Source organism: Bufo gargarizans, chromosome 3 (genome assembly GCF_014858855.1).
Source record: "Bufo gargarizans isolate SCDJY-AF-19 chromosome 3, ASM1485885v1, whole genome shotgun sequence".
In the NCBI taxonomy this organism is placed as follows: Eukaryota; Metazoa; Chordata; class Amphibia; order Anura; family Bufonidae; genus Bufo; species Bufo gargarizans.
In genome coordinates this window covers 398,577,964-398,590,166 of record NC_058082.1, presented here as the reverse complement: position 1 = coordinate 398,590,166, position 12,203 = coordinate 398,577,964, and the positions used below count along the sequence as shown (strand labels likewise).

Genomic DNA, 12,203 nt, shown 5'->3' with positions numbered 1-12,203 from the left:
GCAGATGGTGCAAAGTGAAAATTGCAATTTCTACACTGTGTGCCATTTCGGTGTCCAGTATGTTGTGCCCACACATGCCAGTGTGAAAAGTCAGCCCTCTTTTTATTATGCTGTGCTTCCTGGTTTTATAAACACTTTACAGGTGTCCCCAATCTTTTGCCTGTACATACAACAGGGTTCAAGAGTAAAAAAGCACCATGCGCATTTTGAGGCCCAGTAACAATTACTGTTGGTACTATTTGCGTTACATATTACTTTTTTATCACTTTTTATTTGGCTTTTTGGGAGACCGGATACAGAAAAGACAGCAACTCTGCCACTGCTTTTTATCATTGCTATTTACACCGTGCGGGAAAAAAAATGACGTTAACTTCATTCTGCTTGTCAGTATAATTACATAGATTCCAATTTTATACATTTTTTTTACGCTTTACCTCTTTTACACATGTTTTTACATCACCATTTTCTGAAAGCTATAGGGGGTCATTTATCAAACTGATGTGAATTAGAACTGCCTTAGTTGCCCATAGTAACCAATCAGATTCCTCCTTTCATTTTCCAAATGAGCTGTCCAAAATGAAAGATGGAAGCTGTCTGGTTGCTATGGGGAACTAAGCCGGTTCTACTCTACACCAGTTTGATAAATGACCCCCATAGTTTTGAAAATTTTCTGGCAATGGTCTTGTCTGAGGGTTCATTTTTTTTTGCAGAATCAGGTGAGGTGTAATTTTTATTGGTACCATTTTGGGGTACATACAACTTTTTAATCGCTTGATATGTTCAGGCATAGTTAAAAAATTAGTTTTTTTTCAGCATTCACCTAGATCATGTGATATTTTTATACAGCCTTTCATTGAGGGTACTTTCACACTAGCGTTTTTCTTTTCCGGCGCTGAGTTCCGTCCTAAGGGCTCAAATCCGGAAAAGAACTGATCAGTTTTATCCTAATGCATTCTGAATGGAGAGTCAGTCCTTCAGGATGCATCAGGATGTCTTCAGTTCAGTCTTTTTGACTGATCAGGCTTTTCAGAAAAACGTAGCATGCAGTATTTTTACCTCCGGCCAAAAAGCCTGAACACTTTGACTGAACGCCTGATCAGGCTTTTTTCCCATTGACTTGCATTAACGCCGGATCCGGCCCCGTGTGTTCAGTCAAAACGGATCCGGCTTTTGCATGTTAAACCCGAAAATTGTGAAAAAAAAGTTAAAGTCCATAAATGGTGGATCCGTTTTTTCCAATGCATTTTTTCATTGTGATCAAAATCCTGATCAGGATTCAAATGTAATCAGTTTTCACACGTTTTTCCGGATCCGGCGGGCAGTTCCGGTGTCGGAATTGAACGCCGGATTAAAACAACGCTAGTGTGAAAGTAGCCTAGAAAGCAGCAATACCTAACGTAAGGACAGCTTTTTTCTTTGTACATAAAACTTTATTTTTATGAAACACTTTTTTTATTTTTGTCTTACTATAGGAACACATCTTTTAGGGCTCTGATCCCTTTTCAAATGCAGTACAATACATGCTGTATTGTACTACATTGAAACCATCAGTACTACACTGACAGTTGCCTATGAGACCTAGCAGCGCTGGGAGTTAAGCTACTACTTGCAGCAACATACATGTATTGTGCGAGGAATCTTCGGGTTAATACTCAAATAAGGGTGGGTTCACATCAGCTTTATTAATTCTGTTATTGCTTTCCATTATAACGAAAAATAATGGAATCCCGCCATTTTTCGTTATAACCTTGTTATAACGGAAATCAATAACGGAATTCATAATGCTGATGTGAACCCACCCTAAAAATGTTTTCATGTGTCAAACCAGTGTCTAGCTTTGGTAAAACACTGGTAGGAGATTTTGGAAGACAAACTGTAACCTCTCCGTGTTCCTCCCCCTACAGAGGTAATGGGTGAACATCCGGGTTCTGCCATCATGGCGGATTCATGGAAACACAATTACTGGTAAGACTAATCTGATTTCTTCTGTTCCATATGAATCCAATATAAAACCTATTTCCCTAGAAGCAGTATTTCCATAGTGTGTATCTGACCTACCGCTGTACAGCTCTAAGATGCCGTATAGCCTATTCATGTATGCAACTTTGCAGTCCCCATGCATCCTAATGATAATTTATATGTCTATCCTGCCTGTTCGAGAAAAAATGCAGAAAACCTTTCCTGAACAAAACCTTTGAAGAAGGGATTCCTGGTTTGTCTTATGCACATTGAGTTTTTTATAGCAAGTAAAGTATGTGATCAGGTCCTGAATACCGAGAAGCCTCTTTGGGTGTGTTTACACAGTTTTTTTGGGCAGTTTTTGAGCTAAAGCCAGAAGTGTATCCAGTAGCATTCCCTCCAAACCCAATTCTGTCTTTGACCCAAGAAATGCCATAAAAACCTGTATGAACCCATCCTCACAAAGGTTTTGGTTAAGAAAGGGTTCCCTGCCACATTGATTACTCTGTCTGAATGCAGCCCAAGGCTTTAGGCCTCAGTATGACTGGTCCATGTATTTAGCATATAATATATGGCTCTCACACGCAGGCATGTTATACTGCAGATTCATTTATTTCCAATAACATTATAAAAAGTCGTAATTACCGTACACAGAGATTTATTTACAGAGCAATCACATTAAAAGTGCTTTACAGTAACTGGAAAAGCCTGATGAAAACCACTGTGCTACCTCCATGAGCTGGAAATGATGGGATGTTTGGCCTGGTATTTGTGATACTGGGCATTATACCCTGCTCTGTAACTTGACCACCATCATCGTTAGGTGGTCTGCTAAACATAGAAGATGTAATAAAAAGATCTGCTGTGCAAGACTCTGCAGTTTGCCTCATCCAATGGAAACATAACTGGTGGCAATCAAAATAGGTAAACCTGTAACTTTAGTTTTTCGGTTATATGTATCTATACCTTAATTAAACATATTACAGTGATGGGATGTTTAAACCATCCTGGCTATCTTAATTAAAACTTGGATTCACATAATTATGATCTCCCAGGTTACACACGTGCAACGCACTTTCAATTTCAGTTTTGCAGGTCAGGAAATCCTCCTGTGGAGAGACAATATAGTAACATTAATAGTTAATCCATCTTACACAGGTAATAAATAATTGTTTGTAGGGCGGTGCCCCATTGTTAGCCACCTTTAGCTTGTAAAAAAGCCAGGAAATGTTGGTGTATTTTTTAACCCCTTCAGTACCAAGCCACTTTTCACTTTAAGGGGGCTCATGCACCCCAACATGTGTGCCCGATGCCTGTTCTGCGGACTTAAATGGGTCTGCAATCCTCAGGATATGGAGCATTACGGAGGAAGGGATTGGCCAGCGCACCACGAGTAAATAGAACAGGTCCTATTTTTTGGAGGTGCGGACTGTATCTTGCAGATCTCAACCCATTCAAGTAAAAAGGTCCACATATGCATACGACGTGCGCATAGACAGTGCCTGTGCATTGGGGACCACTATTTGCGGTTCGCAGTATAGGCAAGGGGCACACACGCTCATGTGCATGAGCCCTAAGTCCCAGGACAATTTCTGCAAATCTGACATGTGTCAATTTATGTGGTAATAACTCTGGAATGCTTTTACTTATCTAAACCATTCAGAGATTGTTTTCTCATTAAATATTGTATTTCATGTTAGTGCTAAATTTGAGCAAAGATGTGCTACGTTTCTTTACAGAAAAAAATCCAAGAATCACAGAAAATTTGGAAAACCTCACAATTTTCTAAATTAGAATTTCTCTTCCTTTGAGACAGTGATACCTCATAAAATTATTATGACTTAAAGGGATTCTGTCACCAAGTTTTGGGCTATAGAGATGTGGACATGCACGGCTAGATCGCCGCTAGCATGTCCACAATATACCTGTCCTATAGGGCTGTGTGCTTTTATTTTCTTTAAAAAAGGATTTTAGAGATATGTAAATTAGTCTTGTATGTGCCCAAGGGGCGCGGGATTTCGTCTGCAATGGAGGGAACAGTGACATCAATCAAGAGGAGCGGGCAGAACAGGGGACCTGGGCGGGATAAAGCGTGAGTAGACAGAGCCTCTAGGTGCTGATTTTACGCCCACATAGCACCTAGACGCTCATTAGCATTTTATAAAAGTGCTTATTTTACATAAACGGCTGCAGGGAAAATGTTATATACATACTGTTATGTAGTGCTGACATTAGCGCATCGCTATGTAATACATAACAGTATTTCTGGTGGTAGAAAGGGGTTGTCTGGGTTATGAAAAAAATATATAGTACTGAAAATCTGATGGTCAGCAATATATAAGTTAAGCAAGTTTTAGGGGGGAAAAAAATTATATTTCCTCCTGAACGGAAACAAAAACAACGGATCAGTGAAAAACGGACTGCAAAACACAGCAGAAGACATACGGTTGTGTGCAAGAGGCCTAAAAGAGCACTATGTGCCTTTGAGACGCATTGTGGTAATTTACTCATATTGTGCTAACTGTAGAGGCTCTAGTGTGAAACAATAAATGGAATCCCCGAGATGTAACCCTATATCGGAAACTATGCCCTCAAGGTATTTATTGAGGAATGGAGTGAACATTTTGACCATACAAGTGTTTTGTAGAAATTAATGACCAGGGGACTACAAAATTAAAAATGCTAGTTTTTCACAAATAAGGCATTTCAGTGCCCAATATGTTGTGCCAAGGTTGTGCCATCTGAGACACACCATGTCCTTTAAACTGTATGGCGGGTTCTATTGGGTGCTGAAATACCAAACATGTGGTCGTAAAATACTGTTTACATTGCTAGGTTCAGAAGGAAAAGACCGCCATTTGGCTTTTGCAGTGCAGATTTGGATTGATTCATTCAAGGGCACCATGTTGTTATTGAAAAGCCTTTGGGGAGCAGGTCAGCCATTTTCTGACAACCATACGTCTATGAGCCATTTTCTGACAACCATAAGTTTATGTTTCTCTCGACGGTGCTGTGTGACGGCTTATTTTTTTCTTATTTGCTTATTTTTTGTATGAGCTGCCATCACCATTGGTTCTTTCTTGGGGTACATATACGGTAACTTTTTGGTCACCTTTTATTTCTCTTTTTGGGAAGCAGGATAAACTCGTTTTGTTATTGCGGCATGCATCGTGTGGGAGAAATGACACGTTATATTTATTTTGCTGGTCAGTGCAATTACCACTTTTAGGGCTCTTTCACACTTGCGTTCTTGTCTTCCGGCATAGAGTTCCGTCGTCGGGGCTCTATGCCGGAAGAATCCTGATCAGTTTTATCCTAATGCATTCTGAATGGAGTGAAATCTGTTCAGGATGCATCAGGATGTCTTCAGTTCCGGAACGGAACGTTTTTTGGCCGGAGAAAATACTGCAGCATGCTGCGCTTTTTGCTCCGGCCAAAAATCCTGAACACTTGCCGCAAGGCCAGATCCGGAATTAATGCCCATTGAAAGGCATTGATCCGGATCCGGGTCTTAAGCTAAACGTTGTTTCGGCGCAGTTGCCGGATCCAACGTTTAGCTTTTTCTCAATGGTTACCATGGCTGCCGAGACGCTAAAGTCCTGGCAGCCATGGTAAAGTGTAGTGGGGAGCAGCATACTTATCGTCCGTGCGGCTCCCGGGCGCTCCAGAGTGACGTCAGGGCGCCCCAGGCGCATGGATGCTGTGTTCGCATGGCACGTCATCCATGCGCATGGGGTGCTCTGACGTCATTCTGGAGCGCCCCGGGAGCCGGGCGGACTGTAAGTATGCCGCTCCTACTATGGCAACCAGGACTTTAATAGCGTCCTGGCTGCCATAGTAACACTGAAAGCATTTTGAAGACGGATCCGTCTTCAAATGCTTTCAGTACACTTGCGTTTTTCCGGATCCGACGTGTACCTCCGGCAAGTGGAGTACACGCCGGATCCGGACAACGCAAGTGTGAAAGAGGCCTTACACAAAGCATTTTTGAAAACAAAATGATGTTTTTGCAGCTCCATTTTCTGAGAGCCATATTTCTTTTATTTTTCTGCCGATGGTCTTGTGTGAGGGCTCTTTTTTTTACGGTGTTCACCTAAGGGAGTAGATCATGTGATATTTTTATAGATCATGACATTACAGATACAGTGATACCTAATAAGTCTATTTGTATTTTGTTCAGTTTTACACAATGAAAGCATTTTTAAAAATAAAATCATGTTTTTTCGACACAATTTTCTGGAAGCCATATTTTTTTAATAGTGCTCCCTGCGCTAGTATAATGTTCCCCAGCAATGCCCCCTGCATTAGTATAATGACCCCCAGAAGTGCCCCCTGCATTATAATTTCATCCAGCAGTGCCCCTTGCATTAGTATAATGCCCCCCAGCAGTGCTCCATGCATTAGTATAATGCCCCCAGCAGTGTTCCCTGCATTGCTATAATGTCCTCCAACAGTGCCCCCTGCATTAGTATAATTCCCCCCAGCAGTGCTCCCTGCATTAGTATAATATCCTCCAGCAGTGCTCCCTGCATTAGTATGTCCCCCAATGCCCCCTGCATTAGTATGCCCCTCAGGAGAGCCTCAATGCACCCAATAGTGGCTCATGCATTAGTATAATGTCCCCCAGCAGTGTGCTAATTATCAGAATTGGGGCTCATTCACACCACTGTATGGTCACTGTACCCGTGGTGCAACGCTTGACTTCCAAGTGTTTCTGTGGACTTCTGATCCGCAAAAGATAGGATGGCCCATTCAAGTCAATGGTACCAAATTCACTACATATATAATATTAAACCACTTTGTTACTCACTCTACATCTGACTGGGCTGCACTAGTTTTTTGTCTACCCTAAGGCCTCTTTCACACGGGCGTCCCTGTGCATTGCGGGAAAACCGCTCGAGTAGGCACGCAATTGCAGTCAGTTTTGACTGTGCTTGCATTCCGATGTTCAGTTTTTTCCACGGGAGTGCAATGGGTTTTGCACGCACGTGAGAAAAAACGGAATGTGGTATCCAGACCGAACCCGGACTTCTTCACTGAAGTTTGGGTTAGGTGTTCTATTCATTTTATTATTTTTCCTTATAACATGGTTATAAAGGAAACTAATAGCATTCTTAATACAGAATGCTTACTAAAATGTGCCTTAAGGGGTTAAAAAAATGAAATACAAATTAACTCACCTCATCCACCTGTTTGCGCAGCAGGCATCGTCTTCTTTCTTCTTCTTTCAGGACCTGCAAAAGGAACTTTGATGACGTAATCGCGCCCACCACATGGTTAGCGTGGTGACGTCAGCCGCAGGTCCTGCTGAATGAAGATCCTTCTATCTTCATTCGGCAGGACCTGCGCTGAAGTCACCACACTCACCACGTGTTGAGCGCAATTACATCATCAAAGATCCTTTTGCAGGTCCTGACAGAAGAAGAAAGAAGACAATGCCGGCTGCCCAAACAGGTGGATGAGGTGAGTTCATTTTATTTATTTATTTTTTAACCCCTCAAGGCACATTTTAGTAAGCATTCTGTATTAAGAATGCTATTATTTTCCCTTATAACCATGTTGTAAGGGAAAAGAATACAGTGATTAGACTTTAATGGGGTTGCTCATCCCTATCATCTCCTAGCAACCATGTGTGAAAATCACACTGCATCGGCACTTGCTTGCGATTTTCACGCAGACCCATTAATTTCTATGGGGCCTGCGTTGTGCGAAAAACGCAGAATATAGAACATGCTGCGATTTTCACAAACGCACAAGTGATAATCGCCACTCATGTGCACAGCCCCATTGAAGTGAATGAGTCCCGATTCAGTGCGGGTGCAATGCATTCACCTTATGCATTGTGCCCGGAATTTTCGGGGCTTAAGGTTTTCCATCAAGAGTGAGTGCAGGGAAGCACTTGTCGTATTAATATTGCATTATATAGTGCTGGATCAGACTGTGGAAGTGGACTCTGCCTATAGTGTCATGCCAGGTAAGAAGGTCCTCTGACCCGTGAATTGTGAAATATTAGACTGCATTTCATGGTAAAATGATTTTATTTGGTGGAAATGAGTGGTCAGACAGGGATCCAGCGGTACATGATGGCTGTTCATCATGGTAACTTAAAAGGGTCAGTGAAACCAAACCTGCAATGGAGTATTAAAACAGGATTATCTTTACAATACTATATTATTTAGCTCACAAGACCTCAGACGTAGAGATGAGTGAACAAATTCATAACTAACCAAGTTGGGTATGAACTTTTCGTCCTTTTCAGGTTTGTTTCAGATGAATCCAGTAAAACAGCGCTCAGTGTCATTTTACTGCGCATGTCGGCAAGGAATAAGCTCAAAACTGTATAACACGTTTTACCATCCAGATTCCAGAGGATAGATGTAACATTTGAAATCTCTGAAAACACCTTAAATACTAGATATCAGGGCATCTCCACATAATTATTATATTATTTTTTGTTTAAATTTAGGTGTGTACATAGGGTAGTGGACAATAATATCTGTGAGTGATAACGTGACATATTAGGCAAAATCCATGTTGTTTCATCTTCACACAGGTAGGAGTATTGGAAAACAGCATATACATGTCTTACAATACGCAGGGCAGCAGAGGATAAATCTGTGTGTGGGATTATCTGCACACAGTTGAAATGTAATATTTTTTGGGGGTTGAAGTTTGGGAACACACAGAAGCATATACATGGTAGTGGATACAATATGCAGGGTGTGACAAACTCCCCTCTTTTGAGGTTGCCATGAGTGCTTGGAGAGGACTACTTGCCATCGTCTTACCATGTATGGTCCCATGTATGCACCGGTTTTATGCAATAGCGGCATAGTTATATAAGTTCATGTATTTTTCTGTCTTTGGAATTGTATTGTATGTTATGTGAGGGTACCCAGATAGCTAATTTTAGTGTATTCGTGTAGTCAGAGTGCCATTCACCTAATAATATGCACTCAGACTTGAGCTATCTGGGGATATGTTAAATGTCTGTGTTTACTGTAAGGGTTGTGACATTGTATGTTTAAATGTTGATTTCTGTCCTGTTGTCTCCACATGTGTATTGGCGATTTCCCTTTGTCCTGAGAGATAATTGAATTGCTCCTCGGGTGTCTCCAGGGCAGAGGAGGAAACCATGATGCATTGTGGGGATGTATTGTGTCTGTGTATCCTGAATTGCTGCATATCTGTCCTGTGTCACAGTCTTCCTTCTGGTCCCCTAGGGGCGTGTCCACCAGATGGGGACCTGCATAAATACGGGCGGGTATCCCTCAATAAAAAGTTCCTGTTTTATACCTTCATGAAGTTTTGGCTCATGTTTGGGGAATGCGATAACTACACTCTTGGGGATTGCTATATCACAATACTCCCCTGAGTATAAGCTCTTGTAAGAGCTGGTTCATGGTTCCTGCTCTCTGGATGTAGGAGAGGTTCACCCACTGGAAGCTGAAGCCCGGTCTTGGGTCCAAGCTGCGGCGGTTCGTGGGGTCTGCAGTGCGTACGGTGTCAAGTGGAGTGCTTGGAGTACTCGGAAAGCACTAGGAGCATCTATCGACGGAGGTACCCGGTCGGGGTGCTAGGAGATCCATTACACAGGGTAGTGGCCCAAATTTTTTTTGTTGTGATAATGTGACATAGCAGGCCAAAATCCATGTGTGAGTGCATCTCCACACAGTTGAAATGTAATATTTTTTGGGGGGTTGAAGTTTGGGAACACAGCACAGGATGTGCGTGTCTTACAATACGTAGGGATGCGGACAAAAATATTTTTGAGTGATAATGTAACATAGCAGGCCAAAATTATAGTCTTCAGAAGGTTTGTCAAAAGGGAAGCACATCATATTACACCTCCCGTCTTTAATTTCCAAAAACCATATTTGCAAACCGTTCCATATTTTGCATGATTGCATATACAGGTGAAACTCGAAAAATTTGAATATCGTGCAAGGTTCATTCAGTAATGCAACTTAAAAGGTGAAACTATCATATGAGATAATCGCTGATTATCGCTTATAGCTTATGAAACCCCAAAGTCACAATTTTGAGGTACCCTTTGCTCAGGGGGTATGGATTCATTAGCTGACTGAGTGTGACACTTTAAGCCTAGAATATTGAGCCTTTTTACAAAATTCTAATTTTAAGATGCATTAATGCAATTCCTTTTAATTTGCATTACTGAAATAAATGGACTTTTGCACAATATTCAAATTTTTCGAGTTTCACCTGTATTTAGGCCCAAAAATGTCAGAGATCCAACCAAAAGACCCAGAGACAGACTGTAGGTAGTAACAGCACCAGCTATCAGGTCAGTAGTAACAGGCCGCAGTTGTCCCTGCTGGCTTAGAAAAGGCGCAACATTATCATTGAAGAGAAAGACAATGAGATTGTGGATTGGATGGTTCAATTCTCCTCTCTGTCACAGTAGGATGGTGTGGAGGTGACTTCTGAGTCCGACACTGTGCTGTGGCGACAAAGGTAATAGCATTCCTCCTGCTCCTCCTCCTTACAGACCTAAATAAGGCTTTTAGTGGAGTCCTCTCTGTTTTCACAGCCACTGCTCCTCCTCCTTACAGACCTAAATAAGGCTTTTAGTGGAGTCCTCTCTGTTTTCACAGGCACTTCCTAAGTGGTTTGGAGGTGCTGGTCTTTCTTTTGCACTGTATATTTGGGTCTATTTAGGACAGTGCACTTCCGAAAATCTGAATAGTGCTTTTATTTAGTAGTATTTAATAGTGCTTTGATTTAGTGCAGACTATCCCATAGATGGATTCTACATTCCTGAAATTTGTAGGCCAAAGCCCAAGACTGGCAAAACTGTTAGTGTAGGTCCTGTCTGATAGAAACCAACTTGTCATTGGTAGATGGGCCCGACATATTCTTGATAAATAAATATGAGCAAAGAGCTCCTAAGTTTCATACAGTAAGTATAGCAGTAATGCAGTTTACATTTATTCATGTTTTGCAATTTCTGCATGTGTCACCAGCAGTCCACACAAGCAAGGACTGGAACCCAGGCAAATGGACTAGAACCCGAACAAACCGCACAGGACACAATACAGACAAGACAAATGGGAACCAGCACACAAGCAGCTGTCTGGACCCCATGCGGAACGGATGCATGGTGGTCTCAGACAGAGCTGCCAAAACAGGCAGACAAGCAGATGCCTGAACCCTATGCGGAACAACACATGGCAGTCACAGGTAGAGCTGCCCAAACAGGCAGACAAGCAGATGCCTGGACCCAATGCGGAATGACACATGGCGGTCACAGGCAGAGCTACACACAGACTAGATGTCCTCCCTCTAGTTCAACCAGGTGCCCTCTCACCGAAGCCGAAGACAGGACTGGCAGATTGTAGCTGGCCAGCTAAGACCTGTCCTAGGTTGCTAACATAGCTTATATATTTATACAGCTAGACCTGCCAATTAGAGATGTCGCGAACATAACATTTTCAGTTCGCGAAAGGCGAACGCGAATTTCCTCAAATGTTCGCGAACGGGCGAACCGCCATAGACTTCAATAGGCAGGCGAATTTTAATACCCACAGGGACTCTTTCTAGCCACAGTAGTGATGGAAAAGTTGTTTCAAGGGGACTAACACCTGAACTGTGGCATGCCGGAGGGGGATCCATGGCAAAACTCCCATGGAAAATTACATAGTTGACGCAGAGTTGGGTTTTAATCCATAAAGGGCATAAATCACCTAACAATCCTAATTTTTTTTTGAACAACGTGGTTTAAAACATCCAGTGTGTGTATACGATCAAGTATGATGTTGTATCGATCAGGTAGTGTAAGGGTTACGTCCGCTTCACAGACATTGACAGACCAAACTCCCCTTTTAATGCACCGCAAACAGTCCATTTGCCCAACCGCAAACTCCCCATTTGCACAAGGTTGTATACCACCTCCACCCAGCCCGGTACAACACCAAGGGTCCCCGAAAGGTGAATTGAATAGATTTTTCGAACGGGGAGATGGTTAAAAAAACGCTGGCTCCCTCTCCTTTGTTTGAATCCACGGTCACTGCGTCTGCGCCGTGCAATTTACTGTTACACCCGATATGAGTGGTATTTTCTGTAGTTCTCTTTTCATCAGTTTAATCCCTGTTATGTCCTCAATCTGGGGTCCATTTATTGAATTGATTTTTCGAACGAGGAGATGGTTAAAAAAACGCTGGCTCCCTCCCCTTTGTTTTAATCCACGGTCACTGCGTCTGCGCTGTGCAATTTACTGTTACACC

At 42.2% G+C, this 12,203-nt stretch overlaps 1 long non-coding RNA gene across 1 annotated transcript in view; it reads right to left on the bottom strand.

Annotated features, from left to right (window-relative positions):
- Positions 1-2,550: 2,550 nt before the first annotated feature.
- Positions 2,551-12,203, bottom strand: part of LOC122933346 — a 33,118-nt gene continuing 23,465 nt past the window's right edge. Inside the window, exon 2 of the long non-coding RNA XR_006388420.1 lies at positions 2,551-3,068. This is a non-coding gene — a long non-coding RNA (uncharacterized LOC122933346). The remainder of the gene's footprint in view (positions 3,069-12,203) is intronic.